Source organism: Conger conger, chromosome 1, assembly GCF_963514075.1.
Source record: "Conger conger chromosome 1, fConCon1.1, whole genome shotgun sequence".
Taxonomy (NCBI): Eukaryota; Metazoa; Chordata; class Actinopteri; order Anguilliformes; family Congridae; genus Conger; species Conger conger.
Window position 1 is genome coordinate 61,460,775 of NC_083760.1, and position 24,331 is coordinate 61,485,105.

Consider the following 24,331-nt stretch of genomic DNA (forward strand, 5'->3'; position numbering starts at 1 on the left):
TTGATATGCCATGGGTGCCGCTTAACCAGATTTATTTTCTTCTGTGTATGGAGCAGGAGAAATAATAAATAAGCATAACAACAGCTGAGGGAAGTGATATCCTCCAATCAGTTAAACCTGCTGCAACTTATCATTCGTATTCTCTGTGACACAAAGACTGATGCTTATTATAGTTCTTCATTTTCACTGCATTACATCTCCAAGTTACCATAATAAGGGTTAAAATGACTATATCTCAAGGGCTGTTATATTTGAACTACAAATCCCAGAATGCACTTGTCCTTCCTAGTCACAGGACCAACAGACTGGAGCAGGTGGTACTTGGTCATGTGATGTAATTTGCCCCGGCTCTCTCTGTAAGCCTCGGCGCCTGAACAGAGTGCTAAGGCTCACCGCTGTCTCCCCCGTTGAAGGTAATGTGTGACAAAAAGCCTTTTCTATTCCTTCATTCCCTCGTTAATGATGGCTTCCTTTGTCTGCTCTGAGATTTGTGGGATGGAGGAGGGAGGAATGGGGACGGGAAAGGGAGGGGGGAGAGGATGCTTTCCTCGTGCTGTGCGTGATCTCTCTGCTGTGGCTGCCCGAGCAGGAATAACAGGCTGTTTCTGTATGTGAGTGCGTGCGTGTGTATGCGTGTGCCTGTGTGTGTGGAGCATGTAGCAGAGCAGGGCTAGGCCTGGGGGTGGGCTGGCTGGCTGGATGGCTGTGCTGGGCTTCTCCATATCGCCACGGTCGGGGGCAGGGAAAGGCAGGGCCACGGGCCTGAGAATAACGGCAGCAGAAAACTGAGTGTGACACGCTTGGTCGTCAGGCTTACGCTCATCTCCAAGCCAGCCAATTACAGTAAGCCATTGCCTTTTCCAGCCAATCCCTGTAACCCAGCCTTTCTTGTTGTTTTTGTCATTTATACGTGTGGGTTGTTTTTTCTTGAGGCTTTTCTTTAATGTCAGGCCTCTCCACCCTGTTGTTTACAGTACATGTACCCATACATGTAGCACTTTCTCCTGTACACGTATAAGCCTGTGCCTTTCTGCTCTTTAAATGCACAGGGCGGTGCATAAGCTGCTCGTGTTGTACTTAGGTGGACTATTTACCGGCTCTCATTCAAGATCAGGTCTCAACATGCACCCAGCCAATCAAAGCATTTCACCCCATCTATTTTCCCAGTCACCCTTGAATCATTCTCTCGGTCTTTCATTCTCCCCCTGCTTCCACTCCGTCCTTCTTCTCCAGCGCCTGATTCTCATTCGCATGTAAGAATGAGGCGTGTGGGCGCGCGGTGACTCATTTTGCACGCAGACCACCTTAATGGCGCAAACGGACGGGCACCTCTCTGTCTGCTCACCGACCATATTTGGAGCGACAGGAAGTCCATACCGGGCAGGTGCTGGTCTGATTTGAAGGATTGTACGCAGACCTGACAGATGGCACCCCCTCGTTTTGTCGACTGTTTCTTTAATTGGGAGAGAGACTGCTATTTCAAGTGATGAGATGATGTTTATTGCTTGTTTTCGAATGGTCTCGTTGGCCATCGTGGCAGTAATGGCTACCCAGCAGTGCCCCTCTCCCCCGCCTCCCCCGGCAGTGGTAGAAATGTTTTGCTGGTAATAGCATTCAGCGTGGGTTGGGGGAGTGCATATATTTAAGTCTTTATATTTATGCTTATTCTGCTGTGGGGGGAAAAAAATTGTCATTTATCCCTGACAAGAATAACTGTGAGCATTTTACACTGCAAGTATGCTTGTGGATTAGCTACTTGTTTTACTTGCCTGTTTCACATGACTGGCAACCTGTTTCCATGGTAAATATTAGAAAGAAAATGATTATTGTTCCTGAAGGAAAATACTTAACCCAGAATATACATCCAAACATATCTACTGTTCTGCTATGGAAAATGATCAGGTCTAATCTTACAAAGATCACCATAAATTGTGGTAATGCGGGGTAATATCTTGACAGTGAACCAACATTTATTTAAGAGAGGGACAAGCCAGAAGGAATTAATACATCCTGCATCCTTCCTTCATCACTAACGTACAATTATTTAATACAACGATGTAGGATTAACAGCCATTTTAAGTACTGTGGCTCTCAGCAGCATTCTCAGATTCTCTCAGTATGGATAACAGTTTCTGGATAGTTAAATGAGTGACATCACAACTAGAACATTATGCAGTGTTTCCATGGCAATAAGGGCTAACACCTTACTTGTTCCAGCAGCGGTTTATACCAGCATTATTTTCAGAATGGTCTTTCCTTTATATTTGCATTGCAGTGGTACATGGATTATGAATACCTGTAAAGGGAAGCATTTTATTTTCTGGGGAACCATTGTACTACTGCTACATTGCATGTGCTGTTCTTGCTGTAAATACCAGGGGTGGATCTTAAAACAATGAATGAATTACTTAATTGTTAATTGATCCTCCTGTGTTCTCTGCCTCCTGCCTGGCTGTGCTCCTCCTGTGTTCCTCCCTGCCTGGAAGTGGCCTTGAACAGTCAAAAGTTTAGGGGTACAGTGAAAAGAAACTTGAACTAACAGTGATGGTGAGATTGGTGATGGGCTCTATATGTTATACAGGGCATAATTTAGCCTATATTAGGCAGGGCATAACATAATGGCAACCTCTAACACATTGAACACGGGCCATGCCATTCCCCTGTCATTCCACCCGAAAGTACATCTTTTTTATGCAGAGCAGAGCCTATGTAATACAGTAACATTATACAGTTAGCTGTTAGCAAAGCTTCGATCTTAACAGTGGAATGGCCATTTTTATGTAACGTTAACCACAACATTCATGTCAACAGTAGAGTTAATAATGTGCAAATATTAACGTTAGCTACCTTTAGCTGGAGTACACACAGTTGTAATACAGCCCAACATTAACGTTAGGCTAACATTAATCTAATGCCGGTGCTGGCTAGCTTGGTAGGTGGCTAAAGATCATAAGAAAGTTGAATAAAACAAAGCTGTTGACAATATCGCTCACCAAATCAGATCGGATTAGAAGAGATGGTTTATTTCTCAGGATGATAAGATTCTCAAGTAAACGTAGTGACCAAAAAACATACCAAACATAAAATATCTGAACAAGATAAAATACCCAAAATAAAGTAATTATTCCGACCAGTTAGATGTTTTTGTCACATCCCGAGATGTTAAATTAATGAACAGATCTTTCTGGACTGCTGGATTTAAAGCATCAGTTTCCCTGAGGTTTCAACATGATGTAAGCTGTTTTTTATAGTTCCTGTGACTATGGCATCTGCAGAGAGATGGATTTCAAAACTGTGTTTGGTTCAGGATATTTGGCCCCTGTACTGAATGATTCTGAAATGACACCCTATTTCATATACTGTTCTGTCCTACTGTTTAACACCCAATGCACTCTGGAAGTCCAGTACTGTCAATGTTACAGAGAGCAGAGATGTGTACAGATATTATCGGGGTACCCCCCCCGCACCCAACAACCTGACAAGGTCGCTCCATTGCTGAAACTATTGTCTTTTCTTGTATTTCTTGTATGAAATTGAAAGGACAAATTTATGTTTCTTTTCCATAATAATTTAACTACAATATCTGTTTCATTTTAATAATTGGGGAAGAAAAGGATGGTATCATAAAATTACATTACATTGATGGCATTTGGCAGACACTCTTATCCAGAGCGACATACAAAAAAATGCAAAGTGCATACCCATAACCAGGGATAAGTACGCTGAAAGACCCTAGAGGGAAGTACAATTTCAACTGCTACCAGTAGGACTAGGGCCTATTTGATCATAAGATTTTATTTTTATTATTATTATTTTTTTAATACCGTACCGCGCAAATATGTGAATAAACAAACTTACCTAGCCTAACAAAACTGGCAAAGGTATCATCCTAATGACACAAGTAAATAACACCAGTAAAGACAACAGTTAAGGTTTACAGAGAGGTAGGGAGGGGAGAAGGGAGAGGTGCAGCTTGCGTCTTCTGTCTGCTCTTGAAGGTGCATTCTATTTTTAAATGAAATTCCTTTCCTCTAATCTTCCATTTAGCATAATTTTACTGACTATGAATGAATGAAAGTGGCTTGGTTAAAGGTATCAAATCTTGGTCTTGTCAAAAAATGGTAAGATTGGCCGTGGCTTAGATCTCTGTCTTGTGGAGTCTTCTTTGGGTCTTGAAGGGTCTGATCATGACTTCAACTCTGTCTGTTACTAGCTGAGATGGCACATCCAGGAGGGAACTTTATGAGAGCAGGTCAAAAGGGCAGGGTCTCCAGGCCCCTGTCCTCAATCTTCAATCCAAATGTTTTGCTCTGTGTGCTCTGGTCCCGTCTAGGGTTAACACTAGGGACAATTCTCTGCAGCAGGAGATACTTCCTTTCAAATAATGAGATGATAAATCAGTACCGTGTGCCTACTGTACCATACAGTAATAGCCAAGTGTAGGGGTGCTGAACTGGGTGATGATGATGTTATACAGAACTTTTATATCTTTTGGACTACATTTCCCATCATCACCTGAAATGACATTTTTTGAATTTCTAATGCAAAATGGGTTTATTGCCTTGCCCGGATGAATAAGATATGCTCATTCCAGAGTGCTTTGAAATCCTTGCATGCAAAATGCTCATTATGAATAACAGGTAAAGAACGTTAGTCCATCAAAGTTTGAGATAATACAATGAGACAGGGTATTCTTTCCTTCTTTAACACAGGGAAGCATAGCCCATTATGCACTTTCATTTTTTTATTAGATATGATCTTATTTGCAAGTAATGGCTATTTAAATCCTGCCAGAAATGAATGCCACCCAGCCATTTACTTATAACCTGAATCAGTCCTTCCATAGAGACAATTTGACCTCAACTTTCAGGAGTGAATTTCAAGCCTTGCCTGTTGTGAAGAATGACACAGTTTGGTTCTAATAAATAGGAATGAAAAATGCATGAGAAAATATTTGAATCCGGCCTCATCATAAAGGAAGGTAAAAGCAGCAACAGAAGTGTTGTATGACACTGTATGTATGATTTACTGTAACCAGCCCGGGGTCAATTATTGTGCTTCTAAAAATTATTAGTTAAGAAAGGGACTTGCGTTTTTGCTTCAAATGCAAACTGAACATCATTTTCTCAATTACAATTACAATTACAAGGAGAGATCCTGAAAATGAATTGACACAATGACACTGCCATTAAACTTGGTCATTGTCATACATCAAAATTATACATAATTAAAAGTAATTTTGCTGCCAAATTTGTAAAATAATATCAAGCATGAGATCAACAAAATGAGATTGTAATTACTCATTTGCATAAGTAACTGACTCAAGGCCAGAACTGTAATTCAGCCCCATTGTGCTGCAGAGAACAGTTAAGCATAGCTCGTGCTCTGAGATTTAAATCATCTGTTGATATATGCAGACAAGCAAGTTGCTCCAAAGATTGGGAAAAAGGCTCTGGCTTTGTGATTGAAGAATAATTGGCTGAAAAGTTTTAGACATAATTAAAATAGACAAGCCATAGAAAGGTAGACATAAATATTTTGCCAGTTTGATAAGGGCAAGACTTTTGGTTGACGTGAAACCATAGTAACATCGTTAAAAACAAATGCAATGGATGCTGCACTAATGATACGGAGTGAGGTAGGGTAATGGTGTAGAGACCAAGAATGTTGTATAGTAGAGTTCAAGTTAGTCTGTAATTGCTGGATTTTGACTGGTAAACGTTTTAAAAGTCCAGGAAAATGAAAGCCTTCCCGAAGTTTTGACCAGCAAAAAAATAATTGTTCAATTAAGGAATATGTATGATTTAGAGCCTAAACAATGACTTCTATAATTCCAATAATGAATTATATTATTAAGCATTGTATCATTGTTTTAGCTACATCACCGGGCTGGTAGAATTTATGGGCATAGCCCATAAACACACAAAGTGACAAAGCCACCAGCAGGAGAAGATTACCCGGGTAATAAGGTCTCAATACAATCTGAAGATGCTCGTATGACAGAGATATTCAAAGTCAGCAGCTGCCCACATCCATGACCTGAAGTATCACCCAAATAAAATGTAGTCCAAATAATTTGGTAGTTAACTATCATAGCTGTAATGTTATTTTTTTTGCTGATGATAAATATATATATTTTAACGCTGTCCAAAGAGTGAACTCGAATAGACCTGAAGATGAGCTTGATATGATCAGTAAATGCAGTTTTATTATCCTGTTGTTTATTCTGCACTGCAGGCTAAAGCCAATTAATGCATTTTCTACATTTCAAATTGGCCCATTAACCGAGCTGAATTGTGGAAATTGTGTTTATTAGTCCAATAAACACAATAATAAATGATACTTTTTTCATTTTTGTTCCGTAAGAGAGATTCCTCTTTCTTCAGAACAATTTGTTTCAATAAACAACAGATGATCCAAGAGACCATGACAGCTTTTTTGTTGCAAAAAGGATTAACACACACATTGAAAGTGTGCAGATTCAATTTGCCTTTGTTTTTTGACCAAATTCATCCTCCTGTGCAAGGCATATGCATATTTGCGTATTTAAAGGCAGAGCATTTTACCATAATATTATAAAATGACCATGCTTGGTAGGGCTGAGCCCAAACCAGTGTCTGGTACAATTACTGAGATTTTTTGAGAAGCAATTTAACCAATATCCATGATTTGATCCGGAGAACTGTCATGTTTTTTTTTTCCATTGGATGCATTACCTGTACATCAATGATGAATGCACTTAATACTGGCGCGTGATAGGCCAGTTCCTCCTTGGTTCCTCCCCTTTAAATCGAGTAAAAATGTACTGACTGCAGGCATTTTTGTCACTTCTCCCTCATCAAGAGAGTGTGCCGATCATAGATTACATGCATGCAGACAGACATGCACACACACAGTTCCCTCATTCGTGTTCACTTTAAAGCTCGCTTGTAGGCTATTATTAAGTAGCGTACTTTACCGTTTGAAATTAGACAGCAACATGGTGCAGATTTATTTATTATGAAATGTGACCTACACATTTAACCCATCTTAATTACTTAGGAGCTATAGTGCGGCGCCTAGGGACCAACTCCAGTTCTGAGGCCAGTGCCTTGGTCAGGGGCAAGGGGCAATTTAGACACTCCAATATACCTAACCTGATATGCCTGATATGAACGAGGCAAGGGTTCAGGATGGTTCAACAACATCCTGAACAAACCAAAATGTCCTGAATTGCACACTGAACAAACGAGTGTTTATAAAAACTATAGAGATTACTTTGATTACTTACCCAGCATCTCTTCAACTCATTTGGCTGCTGCTCTTGCTTAGGCTAGCTCACAGATCGTTGCTATCTCTCCCCATAACACACGCACACACAATGTTTTGCTCTTGTTCCTTTATTATACATTGGTAAAAAGAAAAATAAACACAGATACAGATACAGATACAGAAAATGCCATACTAGCTTACTCGTGTTCAGTCATCTCTATATTCACTGGCAAAATGTATTTGAGACACTCTTCTCTGTGTGGGGAGGGGTGGGTGTGGCTACAGAGCCTGTGGGGTAGGATCAGGTTTCAGCAGACCGTTGGTAGCTAGCCAGCATCTGCTATGGCAGAGGTGAAGTGAAGCGAATCGACAAGCCAACAGGGCTCGTTTAAAAACTAGTCAATTGTTTCTCTTTGATGACAACAACTATCGGAAAACAGATATGGAAAAAAACATGAAATATAAAATATGAAAACGGAGGTCAGTGAGAACAGAGGAGGAGACATTTTTTATTCGAAACAAATCTAGTATTGTATGTCTTTAACTTTTATGACAATTTTTAGTTTTGAAAGTCCGCAAATGGAAGATTTTGTTGTTGAATATTGATAAACACACTTACATATTGGACACATGTTTATACAGTACATAACCTGAATCATTAGCTATCTATCCAGATGCATTTTTCTGCAACAAAAAAAAATCTAACAAAAATCTGCAAACTCTGGTAGAAACCTATAAACCACTGTATTAAGAGGGGAGGGTGACTCACAATCACCACTGTGTAACACCAACCTGTTTGATACATGGCAGCCATTTTGAGCTGTAATGCTCACCATACATCAGTTGAGGGACAGAGGAAGGAATTTATTTGGCCAATTAAAAGGCCTGGTGGATGAGGATACCAAGAAACAGAAACTCGTTTTGATATGCACTCTGGGATATGTAATGCCCACTGTGAATCAAGACCTTAATTCTGGTTCTTGGCATATCTTTCAACTCAGTGTCCCGGACATTATATTTGGACTATTGATTTCCTGCTAAGCCCAGTGGGAAAATTCAAGGCTTATGGTTAAGGCTGGGTGTTTGTCACAGGAGTCACGTGTGTCATGGATTCTGTGATTTTTGCCATAAATTTGGCAGGTCCATGATTTTCCCAATTTTTGTGCGATTTCTGGGATTTCCTTCATTTTTAGTGCTTTGTGTGATTTTCCGGCACTTTTGGATGATAACTTTACCTTCGTGTACAGTGCAATATTTATTGGTATACATATTTTAACAATTAAAACAAAGTGCAACAATGGGTAAAGATATTTGGAATGTGCTGGCATCAAAATGTCTGTCCATGTCAGTTGTTGCAATCAGATGTATGACAGCTCCTGCCAACATGTTGGTAGGCTATTTGTTCCTAGCAGCTTGTTAATGATTTTTTTTTTACTTAAAGCACGTTTCAGTACTATTTCTCCCCATTGCTGCAAATGCTACTTAATTTGAAAGTAAACTGGGTTTTCTCTGGTTTATAGTGGCTTCAGTCAGTTTTCCGGGTTTTGCGTCCAGATGCAGTTAATCACGACACATTTGTGAAATTCTGTCAATTTCAAACACGTTTGATATTATCGGTGATGATCCATAAAGATCATGTATGTAGTGAGCAATACGCATTCACACTGTCAGCTAGCCAGGTACTAGCTGGTTAGCTACCCAGCTTACTTAAGTAACCTAAGTTAGTTGGACTGCAGTTGTTGTTCTTAGTTTTTCCTTAATCATTATCTCCACTTTCCTGCTTCTTCTTTTCCTATTATTCTTATTTTTTTTCTTTTTCTTTTGAGAACCACTAGGATAAATGGGTAAATTCAAACAAATTCAAATTCAAATTCAAACAAACAAACGACATGGTATGGTCGATCAGCTTTGGAGGAAAAAGTAAAGTTACTGACAGCAAGAAGGTCGGATTTTATCTTCCCAACTTTATCTTCGCTGCAGTCTGTTCCATCTCAACCTGCACTGTGCTGATCTAGGCTCTGTAATCTCTAACAATTCCATGGGATCAAGAAAGTACGTAAACCAAAGGCTGCTCATCTGAGGTCTAGTACAACCTTCTTTTTTGCCTCCACTGTCCACAATGTCAGGGGATCTGTCAGATCAAATAACACTTATGTGCTGCTGTTTTCATAAACACTTTCAGGTTATTGGAGGGTATATTTAGGCCTCATTAATTAATGAATCTGCTGGGCTTAACATGTAAGGAGATCAATGATACTTGCCTTTTCTTCCCTATCTCCGTCTTCTCCCCTGCACCATCTCTTCGTCAGAAATAATTCCCTGATTGGTAACAGATTGGCTCAGTAATTGATTGTTGCTGGTTGTTAACCTCTCAGATCTTTATGCTCAACGCAGCCCACAGTAAGGAGCAGCTCTTTATCAGTAGCGAATGGCGGGCGGTAATGAAATTAGTCCTGGTTCTGCTCTGCAACTTTATTTCTCAGGAATTATTGACAAGGGCAGTGAGTAGCAGCAGTGTGAGTTCTCCTTTACTGAACAACAGACCTCCAAAGGCTATTGTAGTCTTGTAGTTTTGATTTGTAGAATATTTTTCGATTACCTATCATTTCAGTTTAGTGTTGAGTGATCTGAATTACATATTTGTAAATTAATTTCCTACAGTGAAACATTTTAAAATGTATGTTTCACAGATTAAATTAACAACATAAACTCCTTCATGCAAGCCCCTTAGTGGCCATGGTGCCTGAATCCTGAGATTACTCAACTCAGACATACAGTGCTCCTGGAACGAGACTATGCTTGGAAATTATTAATTCTGACTTCTAGCTTTATCGGTAGATGATACATGACAAGTTAAAGAGCCTAGTAAAAAACCAACCCATGTCTCACTTACAACTAGAATGACACATTGGACAATAGCGTCTATCTAGTTTTATGAAAATTCGTAAAAATATTATTTCAGCACCAAAAATGTTTATTCTGTCATAGCAACAAGATAAATTCAACATCCTGAATATATTGCAATACAGCGGTGAAAAATGCTGCTCACTTAATCGCGAAATAAACAAGAGGAATTCTTGCATAACTATGCCAAGTCGTTCGACTATCAATATCTGTAACTAAATATGGAATAAATACACAATCTCCACAGTTTTTCAGTGGATTCTCTGGTTTTCTGGTTGATTTAGAACTCTTTCATCTAGTACAAGCTTTCCAATGGCGTATGGCAAGTCTACTTCTCAACTTAGAATGACATTACATTAACCGCATTTGGCAAATGCTCTTATCCTGAGCGACGTACAGTTGATTAGACTAAGCAGGAGACAATCCTCCCTGGAGAAATGCAGGGTTAAGGGCCTTGCTCAAGGGCCTAATGGCTGTGCGGACCTTATTGTGGCTACAACGGGGATCAAACCACCAATCTTGTGGGTCGCAGTCACTAACCTTAACCACTACACTACAGGCTGCCGCATGTGTGTTCGCAGACTGTACTGGCTGCTTAGTGGCACACTGTACTGGCAATGCCATTGCATTATTTTCCGATATGTTGTTACAGTAATAAAACTGAGTAAGGGTTTTAGAGGGTTTTAGGTTTTTACATTACACTTTACAAAACATGATAATCCAACATTAATAAAAATTTTACGACTATAAAAGGAAGCTGTAGTTTCTAAAAAAAGGAATCTAAAAAACACAGAAGGTTGTAAAAGTTGCTCTTATTTTTAATGCCAAGTCAACAGTGTATAATGAAACCTTGTGTGAACATTGTGTCTTGGTCTGACTGCCTTAGTCCTCCCACATAATTATACATTTAATAACATGGATTAATGTTGGCTAACCATAAATAATTTATTTTTAAATGGTGCATAATGTAGTTAACAATAAGCCATTAAGCATTCATAACAGCACTTTAATTCAAAGTATCATCAATATATCTTCAACGGACATATAAGTGAGCTTAGGAAAGATAATAAAATTGTAATGAACAGAGGATGAAAAATAAATCTCTTATTTGTCTATTTGGTCTAAAATATTTTTGCTAGATACATATGATTGTTTTATGATTTCATATTATGTATTTCCATGGTTATGAGTTTCCAGTTTCCTTGCTATGCCTCATACTGTATGGGTGTGTACATTTTGAAAACAAGACAAGGGGAGCCTGGTTTAGCCAGACCCTGATGTAGCTAAGGGGGGGTATGTGAGGCAGAAACTATATGAGTTGACCCATGCCTGTCAACGCACAAGTGGAACTGGACCCTCTCTCAATTTTTACAAAAATATATAACATTGCATAAATCAATGATGAAACAGCTCTCCCATGAAACGACTCCCATTTTTCCAATAGGCTACATTTGTTTCCTTCATTGAGGCATTTCCATCTCAGGAGGCTACTTGTATGCCTTCAGAATGTCAGACATTTGTGGCTTTAAGAGCATTACATTGTGGTTTTGGTCATGGTAGGGCACTGTCTAGTAGCTTTGTGATTGCCTTGCTTGTCAGTTATAAGGTGAGGGCATACGAGAGGGGACCACTAAGGTGTTATTGGTGTTAGGAATATGGACATCTAGCTGCAGTATGTACAAAAAGGGTGCACAGATGTCGAAGGTGCGGGAAGGAAGATCAGGCGTCTAAAGATCAGGCTGCATGTTTTCACTTTGGGGGAAATTACAAAATCGGCGAAAATATTGCGAGAGAAGGAAGATGGGGAGGTGGAAGAGCAAAGAAAAAATATATTATGCTGAAGCAACACAGAGAGTAAGGGTAGAGAAGGGAATTGGGAGGAATAAAGCACATGACAAAGTAGGGACAGTGGAAAAACAACAAGGGGGCGTGACAGAGAGACTATAAATATGATTTTTGGCTTTTATAGCAATGGTAATAAACTGTGCAAGTGAAATAGAAATGGAGACAGAGAGGATTAGAATGGTGGTGGGCGCAGCGAGGGAGATCTTGGGGATAACTAACGTGAAAGGGGAGGAGACCAAGGGAATTTTAGAGAAATAGTTTGGGGGGAGTTAGACACTGAGGAAATTAGATAAAGCTAAAGAAAATAATGTGGCATGAGGAAGGGGAGAGCGGGTATGTCATCTTTTTAAAGAGTATTTTATATTTATTTTTTCAAGGAGAACCCTAATACATACGAACACAGTAGGTGGCGATAATGTGCAAATATTGGATTACTAAACGCCAAAAAACAAGAACAAGGAACCAATTGCCACTACATATAATTTTGAATGTATAGATTCCATTAGCTAAATCAGGAATATATGGAAACAAACAAGCTGGCAAATATGTACCATCTGCTTCACAGAATGAACGCTGCTTGTCTCTTTACTCACTTAATGCAATGGAATAAAAGGACATTTTATGAACAAATTTTATTATGTTGCTCCAGAATTATATATAATAATAATAATAATAGTAATAATAATAATAATAATAATAATAATAATAATAATAATAATAATAATAACAATAATATTTAAAATAGAAATCAATAATACATGTATTAAAAAGGACACAACACAATTAAAATGTAATAGTAATAATATTGATAAAGATAAAACAATTATGAAATACAGAAAGCATAACAAAATATTTATTTTTGAAAGGCTAAAGACTGTTCCCCAGGAATAGGAATGATCAGGGCAGCAGTGAGGGAAACTGGGCGACACAAGAGAGTGTGAGGAGAGAGTGAGGCTTCAGGAGAGTGTGAGGAGAGAGTGAGGCCTCAGGAGAGTGTGAGGCTTCAGGAGAGCGTGAGGCTTCAGAGTGTGAGGCTTCAGGAGAGTGTGAGGAGAGAGTAGGCCTCAGGAGAGTGTGAGGCTTCAGAGTGTGAGGCTTCAGGAGAGCGTGAGGCTTCAGAGTGTGAGGCTTCAGGTGAGAGTGAGGCTTCAGGAGAGTGTGAGGAGAGAGTGAGGCTTCAGGAGAGTGTGAGGCTTCAGAGTGTGAGGCTTCAGGAGAGTGTGAGGAGAGAGTGAGGCCTCAGGAGAGAGTGAGGCTTCAGGAGAGTGTGAGGCTTCAGAGTATGAGGCTTCAGGAGAGCGTGAGGCTTCAGAGTGTGAGGCTTCAGGAGAGAGTGAGGCTTCAGGAGAGTGTGAGGAGAGAGTGAGGCCTCAGGAGAGTGTGAGGCTTCAGGAGAGTGTGAGGCTTCAGAGTGTGAGGCTTCACAAGAGCGTGAGGCTTCAGAGTGTGAGGCTTCAGGAGAGAGTGAGGCTTCAGGAGAGTGTGAGGAGCGAGTGAGGCTTCAGGAGAGTGTGAGGCTTCAGGAGAGAGTGAGGCTTCAGGAGAGTGTGATGAGAGAGTGAGGCTTCAGGAGAGTGTGAGGCTTCAGGAGAGAGTGAGGCTTCAGGAGAGTGTGAGGAGAGAGTGAGGCTTCAGGAGAGCGTGAGGAGAGAATGAGGCTTCAGAGTGTGAGGCTTCAGGAGAGTGTGAGGAGAAAGTGAGGCTTCAGGAGAGAGTGAGGCTTCAGGAGAGTGTGAGGCTTCAGGAGAGTGTGAGGAGAGAGTGAGGCTTCAGGTATTATAAGTGTAGCTGATTATGGATTCTGTTGAATTTTCATGCAATTAACGAGGGTCAATTTGCACACAAAATTTATCTGGCTATAAATAGCAGGCGTAAACCAAGATGCAAGCGAGACAGAGAATCAGGCTCACAATCTTGAAATAACTTAAAATCACACTATTTCAACTCAAAATCATCAAACAGATTAGGAAAATTAAATATGAATTAATGATTGCAACCAAGCAAAAATTAAGGTTGGGTGTTTGTCGCTGAAAATAATAATAAAAAAAAAACAGAATAATACAAAATTTTGCGCTGCCGGTTTCATGTACATAAATAATCAATATTGGTACAACATTGCTACATTTCGAAATGTAGCTAATGTTAGCTAAACTATAACTACCCAGGTAACATGGAATCCAAAGTAGTGCACTATTGGTTTTCAATAAGCTGTGGTCCTGAAAGTATTGTAGGGTAGGATTGTGAGGGGAGGGCAGTAGCAATTCAGACATTATGTGTGTGTGTCTGTGTGCGTGTGTGCATGTGTGTGCTAATGCGTGTGTGTGATTCACAACTTTTAACCATTTGTATTTGAATTCACATCATTTTGATGCCTATTATGACTATAAAAACTTTTTGACTTTTGCTGCACACAAGACAGCTTTTTTGTACTTTGTGTTCATTAATTATTTTGGGCTCCCTTTTCAATAGTTTTTCACATAATGTTCTTAAAAAGCCGATTCATTATTCCTTGTAATTGTAATTAAAATGCAAGGGTCCCTGTTGGCATCAGTGTAGGAGTTTTACAAGTCATGACTCAGAACTAATAACAAATATTTCCGCCTGCCTTTTGTATCTGGGTGCGATTCCGTTACTGATGTCATCATATTACATTACATTATTGTCATTTTGGCAGACGCTCTTATCCAGACTGATGTACAGTTGATTAGACTAAGCAGGAGACAATCCTCCCCTGGAGCAATGCAGGGTGAAGGGCCTTGCTCAAGGGCCCAACGGCTGCGCATATCTTACTGTGGCTACACTGGGATTCGAACTACCAACCTTGTCTGTCCCAGTCATTTACCTTAACCACTATGCTACAGGCCGCCCCGGTCACGGTCAGGCCATGAACACAGTGCCAGTTTTTAGGAGTGATTACCAAATTCAGTAAGGAGCGTGAATGCCAATATACAGTATATGGTACACATTACAGCAGAGTGGAGTACACTGTTTGGGAGTTTGGGAACTGGTATTACTCCATTTCCCCGATCTCACGATGATTGTGAATATTACTTGTACCTATAACTTTTATTTACCTAGGGGTGTGAATCTGACATAACCTATGAAACTTTCTAAAATGGCTGTGCGTAAAACACATTTATACACACACTCACACACCAGCAACGATAGGCTGCCATGCAAGGCACCAACCAGCTCGTCAATTGGGGGTTAGGTGTCTTGCTCAGGGACACTTCGACCCACCCATAGGGGGATTGAACCGGCAACCTTCCGACTACCTTACCGCCCCCAATATACTACACAAAATAAGGTAAGGTCAGTGTCATTTTCACAGCATGGGTCCAGCAAAACAAACGCATAATAATGCAAAGCTAAACCTCGATAGAATTTATCTGGAGGAATTATCATTGTTGTCCGTTTCGCCATTGCATACTTCTATAAAAGTATGTGTAGATATGAATGCTCTTACCTACATTTTGTATAGGTTCTCTGGAACAAGAAAAGCCCAGGTACGAACTTTTTGCTTGATCCCCATCCGTGAGCAAAAAATAGAGTATAACTTCAGCTGAACCTAGAAATGGGTAGCTATACTTTTAGCTAACAGCAATACATTTCCAACGGTGTATAGTTTGTTTGGCTTTGATAAAACAACGCAGCATTTTTTTGCCTGTTTAAGGAATTTTCATCATTTTATATCAGTGATCATCTAAATACATTCTTAAAATATAGTATCATTATTCAGTATGCTTATAAATAAGGGGCAAGCCTGCTTTTGAATAATAAATAGCATGTGAAATTGTGGAATGTGCTTGACTTGTTGATTGGGGTTGGATATTTGACAAAAACGTAAATCAATGGACCTCAATGAATATATTATATAATATATACAAGATGCGATTATTGTGATGATTACGCGATTGTGTTCTTATTTATCTATTTATTTTCGACCTATTGCTATCTGAGAAGAGCGGGAGAGGGAGAGGAAGGGAGAGGGTGACAGGTGGGGGGAAGTGCAAACACTTTCTTTTTCAGAATAAAAAGGACTGTATACTTTACTAAGCAAAATACAGTATTTTACATGTCATAACATCCCATAATATAATTTGGTTTCCATGTGACCTTTCGGAGTCTCTAAGTGTCCTTTTTGGAAAACTGGGTAGACATAGCTTAGAAAAAACAATGTAGAATGCTTTGATGACGATATCGTGTTTGGTTGTGGCTCCATTGTGTTTCTAAGTGTGCCAGGCACTGCCACAATAATATATATCCACTCAAACACAGAAAGTCTTTTCAGTGAGAAAACATCTTCCACTTCCATTGTGTTTGAGCTACTGTAACTTTGATTTAGTAATGCTTATAGTGATTCTGATCTCTTGGGAAAACAAAACTCACAGAGTTACCTTTCAGAAGACACCAGGATTATGCCTGTATTCAAAAAGGTTCACGAATAGTAGGCATTTTATTTTAGTTTATTGCTTTCCAAAACTGTTTTTGTTGCTTTTTTTACACCTCCATAGATTTCACCTCTTTTCTCTCCTGCAGCTTTTACATCCCAATTGCGGGACATTCTGTATTTAATAGGAAGTGTGTCGCCCCAAGCTATAGGCATAGGCTACTCACACATTGATAGATTTGTTTCTTTGTTTTTAAGTGGTGGATATACATTTTTAATATGCATCCAGTGACAAAATGGCACTGTTTGCACAATCAGTAAATAAAGACAACACATGTGTGGGTGTGTCTTGGGTGTACACTGTGCCTGGTTGCTTGCTGTAGTAATAGGGGTTCATTATTTCTAGACATAATTTGGCAGTTAATTTGGCAGTGTAGGAGTGAACTAGTTTTCCGGTGCAGTGCAGGTACACACTGTGCAGACTAAACTTTTCAGGTTGTGAACTGAGTTGTAGAGTATGGTTGTCAAATCTCATTCATACCCAAACTGTGTGTGAATGTACAGTAGTATGATTAAGCACGCCAATGAGGAGTGACAACCATATTTACCGGCAGTGTGTAGGTGGCCACTATGACCAACCATTATTTGAAGTCACAGATTCCCTCCCTCTAAACAATATGTGCTATTGCATTCCAACTTAAAGCTAGCGCTCCAAAACAACAAACGTATGTGCAGCTGTATTTAGGGTTGATACTCTCTCGCACAAACATACATAGTACAGTTTATGTGTTAAAATGCACAGCTGCTAGGTGCTGCTGCATGTTTTGAGAAAGAGGCAGGAGGCAGAGAGACATTTTGCTGCATGTAAGTTAATTACCTACATTATTCATCTTTTGTCACTGGATGTAAGCCTTGGCTCAGAGTCATTGGGTCTATGATTGAATATTGCTCAAGTAAAATTATTAGCAATTCATTAGCTGGTAAAAAGCACGAGCAATAAAAGCTGAGGAAGATATTAAGCTAACACAAACTCCAGCAGCAACCTGAAAGCATGCTCAAATAAGTCCAATGGGCTTGTTAGCTGCAATGTAAAAAATAATTCAGTGGCCTTGTGAATGTGAAAATAATTAAACCCACACTGTCTTAATAACATTACTGAATATCACCAAAGTTGCCCTGCGATGAACTGGCGACAACTCCAGAGTGTATTCCTACCTTTCGCCCAATGTATGCTGGGATAGGCTCCAGCCCCCCTGCGACCCTGTTCAGGATAAGCGGGTTAGGATAATGGATGGATGGATGGAATATCATCAAAGTGACTTGAGTTGGCCATACCTAAATACTTGTAAATGGCTACAAGCCCAGGAAGTTATTTTGTCAGTTAATTTGTACTGACAAAAGAAAAAGTTTATTTCATGAAAATATCAATCTCTTTTCTTAAATATTGTGATACATGCTGTTGGAATTTAAATGATTAAGAATATATCAGGTATAGTACTTGATTTAAGAAACAAACTCTCTACAACTCAAACTCTCTACAACTCAAACTCTCTCTCATTGTCAACTATGCTTGCGTATGCTTACACTGTTGCAAGTAGCCTATTGAGTAAATCAGCCAGGCCAATGTATAATGAAATATAACACAAGCCAATGATTATCATTGCTGATCCCCTTGAAAACCCCCCCAGAAAGAAACAAATCCAAGAGTCACATGTCTGAAACAAATAAATTAATGCAACCTTAATGCAGAAAGACTGCTCCTCCTGTGTGTAACTTCATTCTCTGCATATTGGTAACGCATGGTGGACCATCCTTATTTGCTAACATCTTGAGGAGAGCTATCATGTTTCTCCCATTAGTGGCTTCTTTCAGTCTCTTCTTCTTGATTTCAAACATCAATGCATGCGCGGAGAATGTGGGTTTCACAGGCAATGCTGCAGGGCAGAAACATATGCAAGGAGGGGAGAAAACCAGAAGGCCACAGTTTGGATGTCCAGCGAGCCATCTGTTTCCCTTCCCCAGTGAGAGCCAGAACACCCTGGAACCACTGAGGGAAACTAACCCAATGCCCCACCACACACATTTTGGAACCGCAGTACTACGACATCACACTCATATCTGGCAGCTTGGATAGATCAGAGCTACACGTGTGGGTAAATTCCCCCTACGTCATGATCCCGCCCTTGTTTGGGGGAAACAAAAGAAAATGTCCTACAGGAACGTGCTGAGACGTAACAAAATGATCCCTGTATAAGGTAAAGATTTTTAGAACTATCTAAAATATCGACTGATTAGATATGATCTATTAACAGACTGACCCACCAGCTTTGGAACCTCAGAAATATCAAGGCACAATCAGATCTGAAAGATCATTGATAACACAGACACACAGCAAACTTATCAAATATTCTCCTAACCACTGAAGCTGAAGCAGTCAAATTGTAATGGTGTCCTAAATATTTCTAGAAACACAGTCAACTTTGTAAATTGATTCCCCAATACTGCAAAAAAGGCACTGGGAACTCCTGGCATAATAAAGAAATAGAATTAATGCCGGAGCTGACCATCTGGCTTGGTTACGGAATCTCTGATAAACTATGTCACCAAATAATTCCAAATTCCTAATTTGGTAATGCTATGTTCACATGCAAATGTACATGCACAAAGCTAAGCACACACGCCAACACACTCACAGGCACAGAAACGTAAACACAAAGCCATGTTTGAAGCTGGTATGTGGCCAAACAAACCCTCGATCTGTCACTCAGCCAAGCGTCTGGGTAGCTTTCCGAGGGTCCAAGATTTAGCGCAGTGGGTAAGTGTCCAGACTTGCCTTGCTGTGCGGTGTGGCCAGTGACAGGGCTGTCCCAGCAGTTTCAGCTCTATAAGCCACGTATTGTTATGCGAGAAGGAGTGCATATCCTGGCATGCATGGAGCTCACCACCGAACAACAGGAAACTGCAACTGAGTGGAAATTAATGATCTGGCCCTCGCTATCTGGCGCTAGCTATGCACTCCCCCTGGCACCTAGACAGTCTCCTTGAGCCGTGTCTACCTGCTTCATCATTTTATTGTTTTAAATTATAGAAAAATAATAAAAATTCCAGTTTGTGGTTTGGAGATTATCAACCCTACTATCCAATAATAGAGAAAATGCAATGAGAGAGAGAGAGACCACATTGCATGCAGTGAGAGACCACGTCATGAGTAATGCAGAGCAACTATTAGCTGGTCTTCTGCAGGAGGAAAAAACAGATGCAGCAGTGAAGACATGCCGTTAAATTGTATTTGGGGAAAACGTTAGGAGTCAAATAAATTGCTCTTTGCCTTAGTCCTTGTCAGAGCCAGCTGAGGCGGGTGAGGAGAGAGAGGGGAGGCGGGAGAGAGATGGCGAAATGATGAGGAGACTGTTAGAGGAGAGTTGTGAACAGCCGATTAACGGAACACTTGTGGAATAATTTTGCAAGGCCATAATTTTTAGGGCCAACACGTGCTTCTCGTTGCTCTCTGCATACGCGGGACGCCTGTGTCGCTTCAAAACCCAGTTTGTCTTCCTGTCATCCGTTATTGACAATCCAATCACTCTTAAACGAGCGCAGAGACGACCACCTTCTCGCTTCGCTCAAACAAATGAAAACGTCAAGGTCCCCCCTTCCCTTCCCAGCTGACTGAAGGTCGCCCGTTCATTCTGCATTCACCTCCCACTGCGTGCGCAAAAAGCCTTTTAAACATTATTGATATGTGCCTGGTCCTGTCTCCAATGGCTGCAATCAATCTGGTCCAGGGTGGCGATAAATGCACATGGCTTAAGACATGTACTGTATGTGGAGCACGAAGAGACACCCACATATTCTAGAACCCAAAAAGGTTGCTTTACTCGGCTCATTCACCGATTGCCATCAAGACTTCACAGTCACCTAGTAACCTAGGTTTTAAATGATCAGTCAATAATGAATAACCAAACCAGCAGTTAGCTCAATAGAACACACATAGCTCGTAATGTGCCCATGACTTATAGGATTGTGCCACAGCCATCTCTGCTCTGTCTATCAAAATAAATAGTAATGCACAAAGATGCATTCACGCATACACACACTCAACTGTGCTCTTATGCCGCAGCTGAAATGCTGCTGTGCTTAAAATAATACACCAACATTTTGGGGAAATATAAATTTTTTCCAACTTACCCATTTCCATTTTTCATTTTTTATGTATTCACTGGCTCGGTTTCCATGTTAGCATAACGTGTTAGCCTAGCATAAAGACTTGAAGCCTATAGTAGTCTGTAGCCTACCTCCTTCAAAGTGAAGAAATACACCTTATAGCAACTCAAAAGCCTCACAGAATTTACAAAATTTGAAATACACATGCGGGAAAAAAAATGTAAAAGCGAGAGATTTTTTTGGAGAAGTTAGACGTGAAATCTCTAAACGTGCTAAATAGTTTTTTTGACATTCACCGAGTGAGTGAGCGCACATTGTGCCGGATCTAGCTCTACCTTCAGAAGGTGCACAGATCACTGCACTCAACCAACAGATGACGGAAGGATACTTGTGTGTTTAGCAGTTATAGGTCCAACCATCAAACTTCTTGTTTTTACAGTTTTGTTCCCAAGTGTGCATTTCTCCTGGTGCATTGGTCCAGTGGGTAGCACACTTACCTTCGCGACAGAAGGTCCTGGGTTCAAATCCAGCCTGGGATCTATTTTTTGCGCTTTCTCCGGGTGCCTATCTGGATGTCTTCCATCAAAGTTCCTGTGCTTGCCAACTGCTGCCATGCTGCTTGGACCCTGTCAATTGCTGTTTGCAGCTGTATTTATTTATTTTTCTAGTATAGCCAGAACACATCATCTCAAAAAAAGAACAAACAATTACACAAGTACTGAGCTCATTAGCAGTGCAGTCCATGAACACTATCTAGCACTCTATTAGCTTTGTCTTTGTCTTAGACTGCTAAGAGCTACATTAAATGTCAGAATTAATTCATGACTAAAATGTTCTTCATAGCTCCTGTACATGAATGCAGCCACTGGTGAATGCTGGTGTAACAGATTGTTGTCAGTATTTCTGTGCAGAGATTTATTAAAGTCTGCTTTAAAAGGGTGGCTGACTTCCACACTTATTTTGTTACATAATTTATGTGTGTGGACCTCTATGACAGCCATTACTTTTTGTGTTTCTTTCTACTTTTGCAATTCCAGTAAATTGTTTTCAATTGATCCATGCATTGATATGTTTTATTATCCCCACTCTACAAATGGCCATTCCGTGATGTTCCCATGAAATGTGCATGAGGATGTTAAAGAATGATGGCTTCAACAAATTATTTTCTTAATGTGGAGTTAATGGAGTTGGGTGTTTGATTGTCCATTTGAGATGCCAAATAGATTAAACTTTCTGTGGTCAGACTGCCATCAATCATTGTTTAATTTTTTTTACAGGAAAAGTTTCAAATTATCAGAGTGATCTGTTGCTGTTGGTCAATTAGTTGAAGGTAGCCCGTTTAGTAGTAGCCTTACAATTAATCATAATTGTCAGAAAGTTCCCATAATTTCCGACTAGGAATTACAACTTGGAGTTTGACGTGAACTGTTTTTCCCAATCAAAAGGTGGTAATCATTCCAATATGAAGTGACTTAGGCTTCATTGCTATGGCTGACGTAGTCTCTTTACACTACATTTACTGCTTTATTCAAAGATTGGATGCATGGCACACTTTGTTTGAGGCTTGAGACACCTCCTTGCTTATGCATTCCTCCAGTGTACACAACTGGGCTAAACTCTGACCTTCCCATGTGGCTGATGTACTTCTTTTGTGTACAAGTTTTATTTCTTGCCTTCCGTTTAATGTCAAAACATTTTTGTTTTACCTGTTGCACAGTGCATGTAACTTGAGACAGCTATATTATATCTTGCAAGGCTTGTCTTCCCCAGGTCTGACAATCCACTGCTTACACTTTGGAATAAAATATGTTTGTACTTCCATGAACAGAACTTCACCACTTTTTTCTTTTTTCTCTCTTTAAATAGTCTGCAGTGATTCCAAGCTCCGCACAGTATGTATGTACGATTATCTATAATTACTCGCTACTTATCAGCATACGCATGCAGATACAAAAGCTGTGTATACACGTGTTTGATAAATCAGGCAGAATTGGTTTGTTTACACATGAATTTACTAAAATATTGGCATATAGAATATAGTATTTTTGTTGAATAAAAAAACATTTGATCACAAAAAGAGTAACTGGTTCACTTTACTCTGTGTAGCTCTGCATTGGTGTTGGCTAAGCACTTTAATTATGCCCTCAGCTGCAGGCTCAGAATTAGTTGCGCAGTTTATCTCTTTATTTAAGGTCTGACATGTATCTGTATTCATTAAGAAGTTGCACTACCAGATGTCACTGATTCACAGGTCCCTTGACACCGTTATAATGAAATAAAGCCAAGCAGAAATGGCCACATGATACATTTAAACCAGCACAGATGCTAACAAACCTAAAATGTAATGTTTTACTTTTATATCATTTTTTCCCAAATAGGAAAAGGGAGCTGGGGGCTTTTGGGCATGTCCAATTTTATAAAAATGTTTGTGGTTTATAAAAAAGTTGCTTATATTGAGCATTTAAAGTGGCGTATCTGCATCGTAACATACGTGTGATATTTAAATTCCATGTGATATAGAACCCATGTGAAAATGCATTGCCATTCTTGCCAATAACAGCCATTTCCCCGCAAATAAGGTTGCATTTCAGTATTTTGTTAACTATTTGTGCATAAAATGGGTTATCAATCGAATGTTATTCTTAAATATGGGAACAGAAAACTTTGGGAATTCGCATGCAGCCCTTGAGCATGTAGTACCTCCACATAAGCAGCAGGTAATCAGCTCTACATCTAGTATCAATTTTATGTAGCGATGCAATCATATCTTTATAAATAACTACTCAGTGATGGTTTTTGCATAAGCCATTATTTATAATACAGTTTGATCATAAGACTATTTTATAAATGAGGGCCCTGGTGTGTTGGGTCAGTATTGAAGTAATTGCAGGGCACCATGATAAGTAAATGAAAACAGTCATGTTTAATGTTTAACTTTGTTGCAAATCCCTTGCCTGCAAAGATTGCTTGAATTTTGCCTGTACAACAGCCATCTTCAGCTCCTGCTTTTGCAGGATAGTTGCCTTAAGTTTTCTCTGCAGCAGCCCCGTGGTTTCCTGTGGTTCTCCAAGACCAGAACTGATCACACCTGGACTATTACTACACTTGCCCATAACTGTATTGCCTTTTGGCTCTGATATCAATACAGAGAGGCTATGACACACTACACGAATCCCCATTTGAAAACTTATGAGGCCTGTCATTCTGATTCTGCTGTTGTCTAGTTGTTTGGTGTCTCCTTCACTTAGATAGGTTGGTATAGACAGCGAACAGCTGGAGGGATCACATAAGTAAGGCTGAAAAACAAATGTAGCGCTGTTTTCGTTTTGGGTTTTAGTTTACACTGGAGTGTATATATTTTTGAAGGCTTAAATTACAGCTGTTGTGAAATTGTTCCCCATATCAATTTTTGGACATGGCTTCCACATGTATGCACTTGTCTTGCACTTTATTAATGACCGACCACAACGTAGACAAGACAATAAATCCCGATAGGTAATTTTGTTTCAATTGCGCGTCTATCAAACGCATCTCGTACAGGAATACAAACTGATGGCCCTGTGCTTATTTGATGGAGGATACGCACTTAGTAAGATGAAATGCACTTATTTTCCACCAAACACTGCACCAAATAACTCTTTACGCCAGTATTTATGACTTCTTATGATTTATCAGTACTTATTTGTTCATACAGACACCAAAAGAGTTAGTTAGGTTAGGTTTAAATTCACAGATGACAAACCCAAAGCAGCTGTTTCTACTTCAGTGTATGTAACA

General features: G+C 39.8%; 1 protein-coding gene across 1 annotated transcript in view; it reads left to right on the plus strand.

Moving 5' to 3' along the window:
• The first annotated feature begins 335 nt into the window (after nt 1-335).
• tsnare1 (T-SNARE Domain Containing 1) overlaps nt 336-24,331 on the plus strand; it is a 177,636-nt gene continuing 153,640 nt past the window's right edge. Inside the window, exon 1 of the mRNA XM_061262253.1 lies at nt 336-413. The gene's annotated coding sequence lies outside the window, so the exon portion shown is untranslated. The remainder of the gene's footprint in view (nt 414-24,331) is intronic.